At 41.8% G+C, this 19,767-nt stretch overlaps 1 protein-coding gene and 1 non-coding gene across 2 annotated transcripts in view; both read right to left on the reverse strand.

Moving 5' to 3' along the window:
- LOC126355995 (glycine receptor subunit alpha-2-like) overlaps positions 1-19,767 on the reverse strand; it is a 651,703-nt gene that overhangs the window by 449,770 nt on the left and 182,166 nt on the right. The window lies entirely within an intron of this gene.
- On the reverse strand, positions 8,594-8,670 carry Trnas-cga (transfer RNA serine (anticodon CGA)). The gene has a single exon. It is a non-coding gene; the product is annotated as a tRNA-Ser (tRNA).

Raw genomic sequence — 19,767 nt, forward strand, 5'->3', positions numbered from 1 at the left:
CAAACAAGTCTCAACTTGTATGAGTCATTGTCAACTTGTATGAGTCATTGCTTAGTAAACAAGGATGCATGCAATGAAGGGGGGGGGGGGGGGGAGAGGCTGTGGAGAGAGGCTGCATGTAAGTGATGTCCGTGGATTGTTCTGAAATGTAGGCTTCATCTCAGTCAGCAAGGTCTTGGATGAGTCCCGACATGTAGTGCCTCAGTCGTTCCCAATGATCTGTTGATGTCGGGTGTTATGTCAGGGTCGTCCACCCAGAATATTCCGACAACGCGTCTCACAGCCTTTATCTGGTGTTATTTGAGACGGCTACTTGTTGGGAAGTGGTGCAACACCTGTGTCACTGGCTTCATCAGATGTTATTTGAGATGGCTAGTAGATTGTAACAGGTCCAATACTTATATCCATTGACTTCCCGTTCCATGGTCTGTTGTAGGCGCTCCGTGTGCGCCCTGTTACCACTACAGTCATCCTCACACGTTCTGTCTTAGTCCTGGAGTGCCTGGCCTCGAGCTGGCATCCCGCGTTCGCATCGATGCGCCTTACAACGATCTGGTGTTCTGCTCTCGGTATGGTGCTCCTGGTGTTCTTCCTGGGCTTCATTCCCCATATCAACTTCCTCTGTAGAGTAATGCTGGTGTAACTTTGCGTTTTTAGCAACTCCAATGAAGGACCCCACGCTTCACCTAGTTGGTACACAGTGTCACAATTCATGAAAATCTCCACCAAATTTAACTCCGATGATTATCTTGCACTCTACTAAAGGCATAACATTTCAGAACTATTCTATTGGCAATAGACGAAACGGAGCGCCTAGAACACACTGTGGAGGGTAAAGGTAGAAGTATAAGCATTCGACCTACTTCACTCGACCAGGAGAAGTAGAACCTGATAAAGACAGGAAGTTACGTTTTAGAAATATTGTGCAGTGAGGAACACCCAGAAGAACGTAATGCAACTCAAGATGAGTTCAGACTTGTCCTAAATTTGGTAGGCGCTACTTGAAGTGACATTATGATTAGACTTGAAGGCATCTTTACATTCATATTAAAAATAACTGACGCCGTCTCCAAGCACGGCATATTTCGCCAAGGCGATACTAAAGCTTGTGGGCTTTTCCAGAAAAATCGACAGTTGTTGAAAATGAAGGAGGCATAAACAGAATTTACTCCATGATTATGTATGACTGTGCCAAGATGTGAATGTTTACTTAGCAAGGGATCAGACAATAAGAGAGTTGTTAATTTATAAGATGGCAAGCGTTTTGTACTGTAAGATAATGTTAATACACTCGCAGGGCCACACTAATGTTTCGCTGTCTTCGAAAGGTAGATTAAAGTGGGTAGCTGAAAGCATACCAATCCTCATTCCTACCTACATGAATGTTTATTAAGGCATATATTAAAACTACCGTTCAGTGTGGTATTTAATCAGTGTTACGTACATTCCACTACAGCTGCATAAGTCAGGATTGCCAGCTGCAACGAAAAACATTTCGTACTCCAAGGTAAATTTATTTCCCTGATACGGGTCAGTATAATATTTGGCTGACTTTCGATAGTAGTTTGAAGTCGGCAGATGAAAGCACAACAACCACATATATGTACTAAATTCATTTAATAAAACTGCTGCTCAGTATAGTATTTACAGAAGCGTCACGTAGTTTCCACTGTGTGACAGAAAAAGCTAATCAGTTATCACCAAGTGTATCAAAGCCTGTAAGTTAGAGCAGTAGTGTCAATAAGCAACCTGAGAGTTATTAGTACTGTTATGCAAGAATTCTTAACTTATTTTGGTAAGTAATAGAGACAATTTTTTATTTCTGTAGTAAGTGGTACAAATATCCATAAGTGCATCAACCTGTAATATGGATTAATTGTGGCAATAAGTAAGTCATGTGCTTTTACTATTACAGAAAAATAATACAGACAATCTATTTTTTTTAAGTGGAGTATCAAGACGTAATTACCGTCGATGCCAGCGGCACTTAACCTCAAGGTTACAACTCCAGTACTATGTGTGCTTTGTTGTGTTATAGAAGAATTCTTAACTTAGTTTGGTACAAATGTGCTATATTATTCTGATGCAAAGATGGGATTTTCGTTTGTGATCTGAGTTCTAACTTTTCTCTCTGGAGAACCTTGTCTATCTCTGTCTTTCACAGAAGCAAAAAAGGCAGCCACCGCATTGGTTTAACTGTAACTCTTGCTTTTTTGAAGTTTTACTTGGGTATTACGAAAACATGCCGTTTAAGTGACACAGCTTACTAGGCCTCTACAAAATGAGACAGTTTTATTATGCTTAGGTGTAATAAAGTCGAAAAATTTAATGTTTGCGGCTAAATATATAACATATTTTGTTATTATTTAATAGTTGATCATGGAAATGAAAAGAACGAACCGTCAGTCAACTTTTAATGAGAGATTTTCCACTACAGTTGATACTGGTAAGTGTAGGAGCCTTCTCCAAATTTATGTTTTGTCGAGAAATACTAAAAAGTTGTAAACAATAGGAAGCTGTATTAGATACTCAATAAAATCAGTTACAATTTTCTTGTGTAGAACGTTTCTGCACATGCAGAGTTTAGGCCTAAAGAAACTTACAAATTTTACTGACTTGCCTGATTAGCATGTTATCTTATTCACATATGTAATATATTGTTACGGAGCAATAATACAGAAAATTTAGATACGGAAATAATAAATTTGGTGCTCCGTTGTCCCTCACACCCTGTGGTGTATAAAGATAGAAGTATTGTCGACAGTTGCTAATTAACCGTTAATAACGATTAGTGCTGCCAATAAGAGGCCCACGTATATTTTAATAAGTAATACAGACAATTTATATATGGAAATATTTAACTTGAAATATTGAACTTGCCTTGCATCAATTACGGTGCCAAGATCTAACTTTACTCATCACATGCTGACTGAGTTTTTCATATTAACGGCCAGGAAAATGCTGGGATATAGCTTATGATTCTTCAGTATTCAATGGCTTGTAGAATGCTAGGTGTGACAGGGATTTCTAAATATGTGTGTGTGTAATTGGCCTATTTCCAAGAGAGAGTCGTGGCTTAAAATTGAGTTGAAAGTGGTGAAAAGTGGGACATATACAAGACGATGACGGCTCTGTGGTATGTTTGTTTTTATTGGCTAGTAAAAATAATGGACTGTGATTGAACAAGTGGAAGGGAGATCAGGGGAGTTGATGTTATCTTATTCACATATGTTATGAAAGGCTTAGGATAGAGGAGCGATGTGATGTTATGATCTATTCCATGTCATGTTGTTGGTTTAAGTTGAATGTGTATGTAATGTGTTCAGGACCAATGACCAGGTTTAGCGCCACACACTATGCACTGTTTTCAAAGCCAGTGAGTCCATTCGAGGTAGGATTGTATCCTGAATCACAACTGCCCTCCTACTTAGCAATTATCTTTCGAAGTGTTCCCAACATTCAATAACAATGCATGATGGACTTTCTGTATGAATTTATTCAAGTCTTCTTAGGTACTACAACATTTATAGTCTGTAATTGTCGTATGTTGTGAATTCACATCGTGCATACTTATCAACTAAAACCATGTCCATTTATGTTGTCTCAGTCATTAGAGTATCGCTAGTTGTATAATCTGTGGCAGGAGTAACGTTTCAGTCCCGTGAATCTATTGCAATAATTGGTATAGTTAAAGTGTTTAATGATAAGTGGGTAAACTTTCTGACTAACAACGAGTACAGATTTTAGAAGCGTGGATATTTTATGCAGTGTAATGTACATCAACGGTTTTCAGTGTAGTAGATTTTTCGACATAAACTGCAACGAAAATTTTTTTGTTAATCAACAGGAAAAGAAAACCTTAACACAACGCAAAGAATGATAAAACAATGCACGTGAACAATCAGTTGCAAAAAGAAAGATGTATTATCTATTAATACTACAGTTTTCATATTTACCAAAGTGTTACATATTGAATGTAGTGGTACTTCGTATGTGGTGTGGTGTGTGGTGGTGGTGTGTTGGGGCTTATGGGGGCTCAACATCGAGGTCATCAGCGCCTTGACACACTGTACCTCGTACTATGATATCTCTAGACTTTCAGTACATTTGGAATGGCTGGAATCATTTAATTGACAATGAAGTATCCAATAGGGAAATTAGAATGCTGTCGTTTTGGAAGTGATACCACTAAAATAAACTGCTGTGTGATGTTGTGTTACAATAAACGAGGAGGGAACCATCATTAGTTTCAGTGGATGATTATGCATCACATGTGGAGATATAATTTTCTTCATTTTCCAGGCCAGGATAAATTAGACATGAAATTATAGAAAAAGTAGCTGTTTTTGTATAATGCAGGTACATATGGCGACTGGACCAAAACTTTCTCAGTCCGAGGATATATCACACATGGTCCACCTTTAGCCTTCAAAATAGCATCACTTCAGCGATAAAGATGGTCCGCATATTCCCTCAGTTATTTAATATGCAGCTACAGTCACTCACTGACGATTTCATCTCGGACAGACCACAGATTGCTTTATTGTATATGGACGCTTTGGTCCACATACACCCAAACGATGATCTGTGGGAGTAAGATGATATGGTTCATATTACAACAAATAAGCCCTCGGTCACAAATATTAAGTCAATATTTACCAGGTTTCCACGCTACTATGAGCGTCGTCTTGAAAATTAGACTAACTGTTCTAAAACATATTAGGTATATAATACATTTTAATTTAAGTTTGTACTGACTGGAAAACATGCAGTACTTAAAAGTCACATATTAAATAAGATATAAGCCGGATAGGCGACGTCATGAATAGTTGTGAGATGGCAAGCCGCTAACAAGGGTTGCAACAATTCAGACACGGTCACTGAACCTTAGCAGTTATGTTAAAAGTTTCTTGTTATGGTTCAGATATCCAGTAGAAGTGCGGTGAGCCTCCTGAGTGCTCCTCAAACCAGAAACATTCGTATACAGCCATGTAAATATGGATGTTGTTATCTTGGAAGACTGAAGAGTCCACAACATAATCATCATAAAAATGACTTAACACTTTTACGAAGAATAATGAGATAAACACGATAGCCATAATGAGTCATCGCACGAGATACACCTCAAAAATTGAGAGGAAACCCTAGATCACGAAGTATGCCCTGCCACGTAAATTATGCCGTCAAAATGCTCGACCCCTTGCAACTTTTGAAAAATGACAATAATAGTGACTAGTTGTCCCACACTACCATTCTCCCATTTTTGTCCTGTGTCTGTTGTTTGGCCCCTTGAAGATGTGCACCTTTAAATGTCCTTTTTAACGATTTCTGTTCTTATATCCTGCTACTAAGCAAGCAGTGAAAAGCCATTTCTTGCAGAGGAAATGGACCATCTTCGATGATATATCAATAAATCAGGCATGAGTAATATCAAACAAATCGTTTGTTTCTGCAGTTCTGTCTAGGCTCTTCCTTGACCTGTTATAATGCGCAACCGACTGGCACGAACATATCACCTCACTTCCCTAAAGTAATGTTTATTGTTCTTTAAGCAAATGATAAGCAAGATCCTAACTGGTACATAGAGTGAAGAAAAAATACCGTAGTTGGTCTTTGGGATGCTATTATTCATCCCAATTCAAGGCAAAACTGTATCTACGTACAAAAATCTGGTCCCGCAAATAGATTTAATATAAATTTCATTTCAAAGAAACAGGCTTTGGCAACACAGGAACTGGAACTGCGAGCAGCGTGGCCAAGAAAACGTGACATTTAATTCCGCACTGTGCTTTAGCTCAGTGGGATGAGGGAAGACCTTGTGAAATGGACTTGCAGACTCGCCCATGTTCAAGCGAAACTTTTTTTTTTACAATTAAAGCTTCAATCTCTATACAACTGACACCTCTAAAATGCGCTATTTTCTGTATTTATATTTGTTAGTGTTACATTTATTTAAACATTGTGATTTAACGTGAACTTCTTATAGATATAAATAGTCAGTTTGTTTCATCCATGATACTAATAAAGCCAACAAAAACATCTCCCGTACCCAGTGAGGTACAAGAAACACAATAGGTGGGCTACTACAGATCGCACATTATGCTACTCACAATAATTCCTTTCTATAGGTTTGATATCCAGCCTTATCTTCACACAGCCTGTACTTACAATGTACGAGCAACGTTCACTTTACAGAAGAAGTTCAAAGTCACCATCTTAAATTGGCCAACATCTCAGCACTCAATGAATCACACTTTACTCGACCCTTCGTAGCCCCCTTCCATTCACCAATGCTGAAGCGACATGCTCGCGAGCTATTAGGTCACGTTCATCCACACGTTACTTTAAGTGTTTCCACAGATAAAAATCTAGTTTCCGGAGTCAGGGGAGACCAAAATATGGGACCTTCACAACCAATCCATTTCCCTGGAAACGCTTCATTTAAATAGTTACGCACATTTATTCCAATGTGCGGAGGTGTCCCATCATTCTCAAACCATTGCTGACTCCGAAGACAAAGTGGGACGTTTTGTAATGTGTCAGGCAAAGCATTGCAAAGGAACGTACGATACAGTGGTCCATTGAACTTGTACAGCAACAAGTAGGGTCATATAGCATTCCTCTCACGGTTCCTGCCCCCAAGTATATGTCAAAGCGTGCTTCAAAACCACATTCACGGAGGACATGTCGGTTTTGTTCCGACCAGTAATGGTAGTTATGGAGGTTGAAAATACCTTCACGACTGAAGCTACAATATCACTTTATTTACAAAATGTTCGTTACCTCCCACTTGGTTCAAAAGCCATTCATAAAACTGATCCCGCCGTGTGCGGTCTACTGGCCTTCGTGTTGCGTTGACGTATAATGATATGGATGCAGTTCTTTATCGTGTAACACTTCAACGATTAGTAAAAAAATGGTTCAAGTGGCTCTGAGCACTATGGGACTTACCTTCTGAGGTCATCAGTCAGCTATAACTTAGAACTACTTAAACCTAACTAACCTAAGGACATCACACACATCCATGCCCGAGGCAGGATTCGAACCTGCGACCGTATCTGTCGCGCGGTTCTAGTCTGTAGCGCCTAGAACCGCTCGGCCACTCCGGTCGGGCTGGCACTTTAGACGGTACCGTGCAGTATACGCACCAGCAGCAGCAGCAGCTTGGTTATCAGATGCACTCAGCAGCAAAAGCGTATTGAGTTGTTCATCATTCCTGCACTCCTTCGGGAAAGAGCCATACACCCGTTCCGGTTCATCGTTGTTCCATTCGCTCGTTTCATTTTTTTTTTTTTTCACTACGGAGGGCAGCTAACCCTCTGACCGAATACACTGAGCTACCGAGCTGGCTGTCTACTCAATGAGCAACGACGTTTGGTAAGGTGGAGTGGTGTGGTGTACGTTCATCCGTACATCGTGATGCACTGCACGATATGAGAGTTGTCAGCTCCTAGTTGCCACACATGTGTTTTCAATTATCTGATGATGCTAGATAAACTTTTTCTGTGAATCTGAATGAGGAGTCGCATGCCGACCTCCAAGGACGACATTTTCTCTTTACACTGTGTACTTATTATATTTTGCAAAAATTTGTTTTCAGTAAGGTTAATTTCTGCCTATATAGTTATTGTAATGCCACCAGCAGTACTGTTACTGTGACTGATGCTTGAAACCGAGACCGGATGACAAGATGTAACTGGTGACTTCGGCATCTAAATTCGAAGTCGGTTATGAGCAGATGCGTTTGCCGGAATGATGTTAGTGTTCACTGAACAGATAGTATCACACGTACCCAGAAATATTATTCGTCATTATGTTAGGTTCGGGAACGAAGAAAACCTTAACACTTCTGTGCAATGTGGGAGATAACTTGCAATAGCGAATGTTTCAAGTGCGATGAGTGTGTCAAAAGCTATGGGCTCAAAATATTGGCGCAGCGACTACGATCACACCTTCACCAGCATCGACAAGTCGCCATTGTGATCTATGTTTGAGCTGCAGAATGAACTGGCCATTATGTTTCCTCAACAAAACGGTACTTCTACGGTGGCCCACAGCAACGGCGAGAGGAGACAGAGGAAACCACTAGGAAATTTTGTCCGCCCCCAACCTACGGCTGTAACTGAACTTTTCAAAGAAGTTTCTCCCTTGTGCAGTGCAGCAGGGACAACTGATGATATTTTCGTGAGCACCTGAGACGAAACGAATTACCATCTAAAAATGTGACGTGTCGGTCAGTAGTTTTTGACGCCGAATATGTAAATCACAAGGTTAGACCAAGAAAAATATGACTAATTTTTTTAGGCCTTTCAGCACTGTATAGCAGAGTCAATTATGTGTTACATTATTACATAATAATTCTCAAGAGTCAATAATCAAAATAAAGTAAGCTACAATAGACGAACACAGTTATCTGCCTTCAATTATCTCGCCACTTCCTACGTATTCTACCAGGTGATTCTGCAAGATTACCACTGAGAGTGGACACGCACTGCTGTTCGCAACGCCGGCGCTGATCTTCGTATTTCCAGAATGAGATTTTCACTCTGCAGCGGAGTGTGCGCTGATATGAAACTTCCTGGCAGATTAAAACTGCGTGCCCGACCGAGACTCGAACTCGGGACCTTTGCCTTTCGCGGGCAAGTGCTCTACCAACTGAGCTACCGAAGCACGATTCACGACCGGTACTCACAGCTTTACTTCTGCCAGTGTCCGTCTCCTACCTTCCAAACTTTACAGAAGCTCTTCTGCGAAACTTGCAGAACTAGCACTCCTGAAAGAAAGGATACTGTGGAGACATGGCTTAGCCACAGCCTGGGGGATGTTTCCAGAATGAGATTTTCACTCTGCAGCGGAGTGTGCGCTGATATGAAACTTCCTGGCAGATTAAAACTGTGTGCCCGACCGAGACTCGAACTCGGGACCTTTGCCTTTCGCGGGCAAGTGCTCTACCAACTGAGCTACCGAAGCACGACTTACGCCCGGTACTCACAGCTTTACTTCTGCCAGTATCCGTCTCCTACCTTCCAAACTTTACAGAAACTCTTCTGCGAACCTTGCAGAACTAGCACTCCTGAACTAGCACTACCTTGCCCTTACGGGCAACAATCTACGTCAATTTGAGCGCCCTGATAGCCCGCTAGTCTTGATGCTGGGTACCAGGACTACACAGGCAACATCCGCAATGCATCTTGCCAGCAGTCTTTAGTGACGTAGCTGTCTCCGCAAGCATCAGTGCACAATGGCCTTCTGTGAGCTTCATCTAGTCTTCTCGCTACTGACGACCTCAAAGAAGTCAACAATGTACCCATGAGCAATAAATGTGCATTGTGTTAACAACGTCGAAGTAGCGCCGTGAGGCGTCCGACAGATCTTTGCCCTCTCAGTCCATATTATGCTATAATGACAACCACAGAGTCCATGGCACTAGTCCAGTAGAGAATAATGAATTCAGCAGCCACCTCTTCAACGTTCAAAGTGAAGGAACAGACTCATAGTAAACATTTACTAAATTGGGATCTATTGCCGTTTGAAAATAAAATGTCGAAGCATCGAATATATAAACAGCCCTGTATTTCTGTTTATCCATTTGCACTAACCAACAAAATGCTCTTAATTTCAAGGACGTTTGTTGGTGGGAAAGTAAGTGGCTGTAAACGCTGGCAGTAACATATGACTGGTGAAACTAAATGCTTGCTCACTGCGTACCTACTTCCATGCATGGAGGCACGACGGCGTCCTTGTCAAACATCTTCAGATAAGGCACAGTCCAAATGAACATGGCTTTCCATTCTGGAAGTATGAGTCTCATATAAATGGTGATTGACGCACAAGGATTTCCAGCAAACCACATTTTAAATCATCTACCAAAGTGGAGAGCCTATTTATCCCGCTGACGTGTCCTGTGTTTCATGAGACGTTGAACATTTTAGTATCACGTGAAGTTGCTAATTTGCGTGATTACATATATCTTTGTTGGTGGATTTGAGTGAATCTGTGGATAAGTAACTACGAAATAAAGTGAATTTGTTTCTGATGTAGTGATATTATTACTGGTTTTAATCACAAAAAAATGTTCAAACGTGAGTGAAATCTCATGAGACTTAACTGCTAAGGTCATCAGTCCCTACGCTTTCTCACCACTTAACCTAATTTATCATAAGGACAAACACACACACACATGCCCGAGGAAGGACTCGAACCTCCGCCGGAACCAGCCGCACAGTCCATGACTGCAGCGCCTCAGACCGCTCGGCTAATCTCTCGCGGCTTTTAATCACATTAGTGTCACTATGGCCCTAATAACACCGGCTATATGATAACCACACACAAACAAAATTATTCCACTCATTGTGTGAGACAACTTGTACCCGTATACCGAATGCAATATTTCGTTGTTATTATTCGTTTGAAATTTTAGTTACTCTTAACGAGCAATATATGTCACATATTCAGCGTCATTTCTGCTATATTTTGGTGTGAATTAAATGGCTTTATTACACATCTCTGTATACTTACAGTAATGATTTCACATGTGAATTTGAAGTCTATTTTTTGCCGTATGATGAACAGAAATGTCAACTGGACATGCTGAGGCAATTACGTTTGGTTCCATTCCCTCAGCTGTTGGTGCATTCGTCGAGAATTGCCGGGAGAGCGGAGCTGATTTGGGAGCGCCCAGCTCTGTACTCCGAGCCACGCATCGGCCCGCCATCTGGTGGGAGGGAGGCGTCTGGCTATTATCTCCGCCCCCCCCCCCCCTGCCCGGCCCGTCACCCAACACCCACACCCCCTCGCGGCGCTGGCTGGGAAACAGCTCAGACCGCCGTAGCCGCTAATCAGGGCTAGCCCTGTGTTGCTGCCTGCTCGCCAACTTACGCCCCCTACGTCGAGATTCCCGAAACTCCCAGGCTCCAATTTTCCAGTCAACTAAGTGTCTCATTTGTGCTGTGACGGATAGAATGTGGATGTTCGAAACAATTTTGTCAGCGGGGAATAATAAAAGACTATGTTTCGGCAAGTATTCTGCAAGGCAGGTAACTGTTGGTCTCAGTTTATGAATAAGATAGTTATTAGATTTTCAGTGGGGTAATATTCTAATAAATTGGAATGTTAATTACTATTTTTCTTAGCTATGATGTGAGTGTATGTCGAGTCCCATGGCTTGTCGACTTTTACTTATATTTTGTATGTCTTCTTTACAATTCACTCTGGAGTAACTGAAGACTGTGATACCGTGAAGATGTAATGGGAGATTGTATTGTCACACACGAAAGAGTAAAGCGGAATTCTAAGAGAAACAAGCAAGGAAGAGCATAAAATTAGGATTTCCCTATCTTAAACGTTGGTTTCATTAGTGAAGAAACACAAGATATGATCAGATAAGTTTCAGGAAATACATCGGCCATAGACTCTTTGATACAGTTATGGGGTCAAATGTAACGAGATATCACTAGTGGGGCGATCTCGTCGTGAGCTAGCATAGTTTCCGAAAATAGGTGATCACGTGATATCTCACTAGACTTTTTCCTTTACGACACATTGATGCTGCATTTATAAATTTCCGAAAAGAATTTGACTCAGTACCATCCCAAAAATTACTAGGTAAGTATAATCATACGGGTTAACAAAGAGATATTGTGACTAGATTCAGAATGTCGACAGATACAGAAGTAATTTCAGGCGTCTCCAACGGGAGTGTGTGCACCCTTTCTGTTCATTTTGTGTGTTAATGAGGTGGCAGGCAATGTTAACAGTTCTCTCAAAGTACGTGGGGGGGGGGGGGGAGGGGAGGTGCGAGGTGGTGTTCAGTAAGTAGCACAACTAATTTTTTTCTGAAAGGAGATTGGTTATACACAGGAATGCAATACTCCATGTTATTACCGACACTTTTGGCTATAGAACACAGTTTTTCAACATGCCAGGAAGTTTCATATCAGCGCACATTCCGCTGCAGAGTGAAAATCTGATTCTGGAAACATCCCCCAGGCTGTGGCTAAGCCATGTCTCCGCAGTATACTTTCTTTCAGGAGTGCTAGTTCTGCAAGTTTCGCAGAAGAGCTTCTGTAAAGTTTGGAAGGTAGGAGACGGATACTGGCAGAAGTAAAGCTGTGAGTACCGGGCGTGAGTCGTGCTTCGGTGGCTCAGTTGGTAGAGCACTTGCCCGCGAAAGGCAAAGGTCCCGAGTTAGAGTCTCGGTCGGGCAAACAGTTTTAATCTGTCAGGAAGTTTCATATCAGTGCCCACTCCGCTGCAGAGTGAAAATCTCATTCTGGAAACATCCCCCAGGCTGTGGCTAAGCCATGTCTCGTCAGTATCCTTTCTTTCAGGAGTGCTAGTTCTGCAAGTTTCGCAGAAGAGCTTCTGTAAAGTTTGGAAGGTAGGAGACGGACACTGGCAGTTCTCACTCCTCGTGAGCTAGCATAGTTTCCGAAAATAGGTGATCACGTGATATCTCACTAGACTTTTTCCTTTACGACACATTGATGCTGCATTTATAAATTTCCGAAAAGAATTTGACTCAGTACCATCCCAAAAATTACTAGGTAAGTATAATCATACGGGTTAACAAAGAGATATTGTGACTAGATTCAGAATGTCGACAGATACAGAAGTAATTTCAGGCGTCTCCAACGGGAGTGTGTGCACCCTTTCTGTTCATTTTGTGTGTTAATGAGGTGGCAGGCAATGTTAACAGTTCTCTCAAAGTACGTGGGGGGGGGGGGGGGGGGAGGTGAGGTGCGAGGTGGTGTTCAGTAAGTAGCACAACTAATTTTTTTCTGAAAGGAGATTGGTTATACACAGGAATGCAATACTCCATGTTATTACCGACACTTTTGGCTATAGAACACAGTTTTTCAACATGCCAGGAAGTTTCATATCAGCGCACATTCCGCTGCAGAGTGAAAATCTCATTCTGGAAACATCCCCCAGGCTGTGGCTAAGCCATGTCTCCGCAGTATACTTTCTTTCAGGAGTGCTAGTTCTGCAAGTTTCGCAGAAGAGCTTCTGTAAAGTTTGGAAGGTAGGAGACGGATACTGGCAGAAGTAAAGCTGTGAGTACCGGGCGTGAGTCGTGCTTCGGTGGCTCAGTTGGTAGAGCACTTGCCCGCGAAAGGCAAAGGTCCCGAGTTAGAGTCTCGGTCGGGCAAACAGTTTTAATCTGTCAGGAAGTTTCATATCAGTGCCCACTCCGCTGCAGAGTGAAAATCTCATTCTGGAAACATCCCCCAGGCTGTGGCTAAGCCATGTCTCGTCAGTATCCTTTCTTTCAGGAGTGCTAGTTCTGCAAGTTTCGCAGAAGAGCTTCTGTAAAGTTTGGAAGGTAGGAGACGGACACTGGCAGTTCTCACTCCTCGTGAGCTAGCATAGTTTCCGAAAATAGGTGATCACGTGATATCTCACTAGACTTTTTCCTTTACGACACATTGATGCTGCATTTATAAATTTCCGAAAAGAATTTGACTCAGTACCATCCCAAAAATGACTAGGTAAGTATAATCATACGGGTTAACAAAGAGATATTGTGACTAGATTCAGAAAGTCGACAGATACAGAAGTAATTTCAGGCGTCTCCAATGGGAGTGTGTGCACCCTTTCTGTTCATTTTGTATGTTAATGAGCTGGCAGGCAATGTTAACAGTTCTCTCAAAGTACGTGGGGGGGGGGGGGGGGGGGAGGGGAGGTGCGAGGTGGTGTTCAGTAAGTAGCACAACTAATTTTTTTCTGAAAGGAGATTGGTTATAGACAGGAATGCAATACTCCATGTTATTCCCGACACTTTTGGCTATAGAACACAGTTTTTCAACATAATCTCCTTTCAGTGAGGGGGCCTTACGCCAACTTACTGGGAGAACCAGTACGGCAGTATTTTGTGTAGTAATGAACGGCAGTCAATGTTAACAGTTCCCTCAAAGTACGCGGGAGGGGGGTGGGGCGACATCAGAGCCCAAGCCCAGCAGCATCAATAACCTCCCCATCATGCAGGTGCTGATTCCCGGATAATGCATCGTTCATTGCGCCAAACACATGGAAGTCGGAAGGTGCAAGATCCGGGCTGTAGGGTTGGATAAGAAATGACAGCCCAGTGAAATTCCTGATCTTCTCTCGCGTGTCCAGATATGCACGTGGCCTTGCATTGCCGTAGAGTAGAAGAAGGAGAAGATCGTTTGCACATTTATGGCGACGAACACGCTGAAGGTGGTCTTTAAATTTCCAAAGGGTAGCACAATACACTTCAGATACGATTGTTGCACCATGAGCTTGGTCTCCGACGCCACGTCTTTCTGGCTGAGGACACAGTTTTGTAATTTTTCCTTCGGAGGAGAGGTGCTGCGTCCCCATTTCGTTGATGGAAGTTCCTTCCCGGTTCGAAGTAATGAACCCATATTTCATTGCCTTTAACGATGTTCTACTAAAATTTGTCACGATCATCCTAGTAAAGCGCAAGAAATGAATCACATATCGTACCATGTTGCTCTTTATGGTTTTCGGTTAGGCAATGACGAACCCAGTGGACACACCTTCCAACTAGTGGACGAGTATGTCTGAACTTCATCAGCTGAGACGTCCAGTTGTGCAGTGAAGTGTTTGATTGTTTCCGTCGATCATCTCAAATTAGAGTGTTCTCATATTCCAACATTGCACGAATCGCAGCCGCGTATGGCCGTCCGGCACGTGGGAGATCGTACAGATTCGCGAATTCTTGTTCGATGATGTCAGACACCTCACCCAACGATTTACCTCGCTTTTGCTGTCTGCCATGCCTCCAAAGACACTCAGCAAGCGCCTTTTACATCTAGGATGCTCTTGTTTTCTCAGTGACAGCTCTCTGATCACAGACACTATTATAAAGGATAGGTATAGCTCCGAGTGTTATTAGAACCTCACGAAACTATAGGTTCTTAAAGGGAATATTCCACGGTGTCCCACAAAAAATTTTGCAATTTTCCCACCAAAATTGGCGTCGATAAAAATGTATTGAATTATTTATTCAACCCTCGTCGTATTTTATTAAATGTCTATAATGAATTACACTCTGAAGAACGTTGCACAAATGTTAAGTCTTCGTAAGGCTTCCAAAAAGTACAAAGAATTCCGACCTGCTTAAAATATTCGTTAACGTAATACTATACACTTCACGAGAAATATTCATACAGTAGTATCCCGTGACTACAATGCCAGCGAGTGAGAAATTTAATCCGCGAATTCACACGAATACCCAGGTGCCACATCTTGTAGTGATACATAGTACCATGATGACATAGGATCACAAGTATGTAAAACGGATAGGAGACATTGAATAATTTCAAGACTATGGGGACATGTATTCAGTTTGAGATTGCTTACAAAACATCCATGTGACCCTCCATTTACTATTGATCATGTCTGTGGGAACCATAACAAGTAAGACTGCATGGAACATTGACCGCGTATAAAGAGTAGCGTTCACAGGTATACCACATATTTGTTGAAAAACCTGAACTTTCACAGTCTTGACGACAGATGTTAAATGTAACATGGAAACTTAATTACAATATTTTCAAAACCAGCATTATTTATGATTAAACTAAACATCCCTGCATTTGTCTCAAACAGAAACTGTGAATTTTAGACCAATTACAACTTTCTCAGAGGCATTTAAGCAAACACTCGCGCAGCGTGTGGGAAGAGGCACAACGTCCTACTGTGGGAAGTTCTCTCTGTCATGCATGCCACAATGGTTGGCAGGCCATATGTTTAAATCGGACTGGCATCTTAATAACATGCTTGATGATCAGGCAGCGGTTACCACTATTACCAATTCTGTGAATACAATGAATTTCTCATATCTTGGCTTTCATTAACGTGTAGGTCACAATCCGAATTCCAATCCAGATCATTTACCAACTCGAAGGCCATCTAGGCAAAATAATAGTTTGGATATACTGTGCTACCCAATGTTATCTATCACTCATTCAGCTGGTATCGGAATAATGTTACTTTGTACAGCGCTCCTCAGTAAGATACATGCTTCTAATACTGTCTTCAGGTCATAGTGCACAACTGTTAAGACAGATGTAGCTATGACACGGCAGACTGTCTTAATAAAATACAGTGGCACACGCACTATGATGGAGGAGCCAAAGAAGACATTTTACCTAGAAGGCGACCTCTGACTGTCTTGGGAACAAAGAACCCTCTTTGATCAAATGTATCTGGACACCCTCATGTAATGCGGAACAAATGTATCACAGACATTTCAATCTTTCTAAGGACGCCTAAGTCGTCGCTTGGTTATCTGACTATGAGGTGAGCTTTCGGAGGAACAACTACAGTTTAACAAAGAGCAGGTAGACCCCTTATACTGACGAAAAGGTACCACCGTGCAGTACGGTGGTTGTAAAACACCGAATGCAGTTTGCGGAGGGACTAGCTTGCAGTTCCAAATTTATACTAGCAGTGCAGCTAACACAAGGATGTGCGTATGGAATCATAAAGAATGGAGTACAGTGGTCGAGCAGTCCCTCATAAGCCGTACATTTCTGTTCTCAGTGCTAATTTTTTTCTTTAACATCAATACTGCATAACACGTAGACTATGTAGAAACTGTAACTCGTTCAATCTTAGTATGCCTGGTTAGGTGTAAGAGAGGGCCTGAAGGCCCTAATCTTGCCAAGTAAAATAAATGCATAAATAAATAAATAAATAAAAATAAGCGATGCTAAGAGGTGGTGTAATGGGTGACGCCACTGGGAAGTCAATGAGAAAATGGTGATTCTGAAATACGCATCACGCTGTACCTTGTGACCTCCGAGTGGGATGTTTGTGTCTGGCAAACGCCTAGAGAACACTACCTGTCATCTTGTGTTGTGCCAGCGGTGAACTATATACGCAGTGACGTTTTGGTGCGAGTTTTCTTTCATTATCAGAGTTTGGTTCCCTTATTGTGCCTAAGAAAACGTTATATGTAGAAGAATATGAACGTATATTATAGCATTGCTTAGTAGATACAGTGGAGGGGCGGGTCGGATATGATGGTGGTGTCTATCAGCGTAACAGTGCACCTTGTTATGAATCAGCATCTGTGAGGTAATGGCTTACGGATAACAATAATTCTGAAATGGACTGGTCTGACCAGAGTCCATATATGAATTCAATGGAAAAGGTTTGGGATGAACGTCGAATTAGCGGCAGACGCCAACGCACATCATCATTACTTTCTCTGGAATCGGCCTTTGAGGAATAATTGGCTGCCATTCTCCGGCAGCTATTCAGTCAAATCACTGAAACTGTCCGCAGCGAAGTTCAAGCCCTCATAAAGGCGATGGGTGGAAACGTCCTTATAGTATTCACTAGTAGGTGTTTCGATACCTTTGATCAGGTGCTGAAAAATTCACAAACCTCGATTACTCATGTGACATAAGAGTGAGCAAGAGCGAGACAATATTTTCTCTTTGCTTCTTGTTCGTAGATCCATTCTACTGTGACTAAGAAACTCTGTCATCCAAACCCCACACTTAATATATATTTTGCAAAGTGATGTAGTAATCTCTGAAACATCATATACATTTGCCTCCGTATTTCATTAACAAAAACACAGAACGTTGTTTTAGAGGGCCGCGCGGGATTAGCCGAGCCGTCTTGGGCGCTGCAGTCATGGACCGTGTAGCTGGTTCCCGCGGAGGTTCGAGTCCTCCCTCGGCCATGGGTGTGTATGTTTGTCCTTACGATAATTCAGGTTAAGTAATGAGTAAGTTAGGGACTGATGACCTTGACAGTTAAGTCCCATAAGATTTCACACAAATTTGAACATTTTTTGTTGTTTTAGACGTTACACTTTCATACCATATTTCCTTCCTTATTTCTTTCCAAATATTCTTTCGAAATTAATCCTTATGAACTACGTGCAATCTCCTCCAAATGTCTCTCTTTCTTTCACGGCATGTAAATCTCAGATAGTCTTAAAGCTTGTTCTAAACGACTTTAGGAAATGTAAATTGCAATGCTTTACAACAGTATACTCAGTCACTGAAAGAAATATTATGTTTATAAACATAATTTTGGAGAGATTATTCTGCATAGCTCCGAATAAGTACGTAAGATGAGCCGCTTGCTTTTACATCGAGAAGAACATTTATTTATGCCGAAGAGGGAAAGAACACACTTCGTCATACAAAAATATTATTATACCTAATTTTATTGCACCGCGATGTCCTCCACGCACTGGACAACCTCCAGCTGCGTAATCAGCCAAAGTGCTCTAGTAACCTCCGTCGACCCGGAGTAATGAGGACAACAGTAGGATAAATTTGGTCTCGGCCAAATCGTAAGTCATTTAACGCCTCATACGTTGGGACAAAATGTCTACTTCGAGAAGGATGTTGACGTTGCTGTTCTGGTTTCTGTTAACGTTTTGAACAGTATTAAAGTTACTCCGTGTCACAAAAAAACTTCGCTTCACCGCTTCCAGATGTTTCCTTTTAGGGTCAGCTCGAGTTTGGAATTTTTTACTACGACAGTTGACTTTGAGGGCTCGATAGCACTCGGTAAAGGATTAAGTCACTTGTCTGCCAGCAAACGTGAATGCCTGAGTGCTTCGTCATCAGGTAGAAAGATAGGTCTGGAGGTAAGTGCTGCTTCGGTGCTTTCAAGAACAGTTAGAAACTTGTACTCGACCCGAGAGCTTTGTCCGAGAACGTACCATTCTTCCCCAACAGTCTCCCCCCAAGCCGCACATAGGTGAATCAGATTCCAGTTATTGGGGTCTGCTCGTACCTATGTTAGTATACGAAATGGAGGAGTCGGCCCAAGCGTTGCATTAACAATCTCGCAGTTCTAAGCTTTGGAGAAATAGTGCAACATTCTCATTCTCAAGAATGCTAGCATTTCGAGAGATGAGACTTTTACTGTCTTGATTGGCACTACACGACTTTTACTGTAGATGAGGTTCCGGAAATCTGTAGTAACTTTCAACGAATTTCGTTTCCCTACTAACACCTCTAATGTTTTGCCAATGGTATCTATTTGAGGTAAAACAGCATATCGTATGTTGTGTCTCATAATACACCCAGTACTGTAGCTTTCGTTTTTATGTCTTGTTCGTTGAACTTCAGCATTTGAATAAGGTTGGTGCCCACTTCGACGATGGCAAAGAGTTTTTCATCCTTGTACATATTCTTGAGATTAAGACTGCTGTCTTGGGAAAGACTGACATTTATGTGCGTGTGAGGAAGAGGACAGAACGTACATGAAAGACTGAAAGGAAGCCGTTTAATGCAACGTGTAGTCCTGTCTGAATTGAGCCCAAAGTTTCATTTACGGGGAACTTATACCACAGGAACCTCGTGAGATCTCAGTTATTCCAGTAAGTAAAGATCAAAATGATGGTAAGCTAGAGTGATATCAGCTATAATGGCGAATCGTCGTAGGCAGAATCGTTACTTCTGATAAAAAGTAAGGATCGTTTTCTCAAACGTGATTAAGCGATGGGGCGCCTTCTTCATGACCGAATTCATCAAAAACAAGTAGCCATTTTGTAGCTGCTTCTTAATATTTTCATGAGTATCCGATGTAGCAGATAAAACGTGCCTGTATGTGCCAATGAAGCTAACTCAACATATGAATGTCGTAAGCTTGTCTTAGCTAGTCGTATTTTAGTAACAGCCTTTGCAGTGCAGAAAAATAAACTGTAGTGTTTCAGCCGTTTACGAAGAAAGAATGTTGACTCACGTACAAGACGAACTACCCATTTTCCGTGATGGATAAGATATGCCTAACTCTTCCAAA

Source organism: Schistocerca gregaria, chromosome 3, assembly GCF_023897955.1.
Source record: "Schistocerca gregaria isolate iqSchGreg1 chromosome 3, iqSchGreg1.2, whole genome shotgun sequence".
Taxonomy (NCBI): Eukaryota; Metazoa; Arthropoda; class Insecta; order Orthoptera; family Acrididae; genus Schistocerca; species Schistocerca gregaria.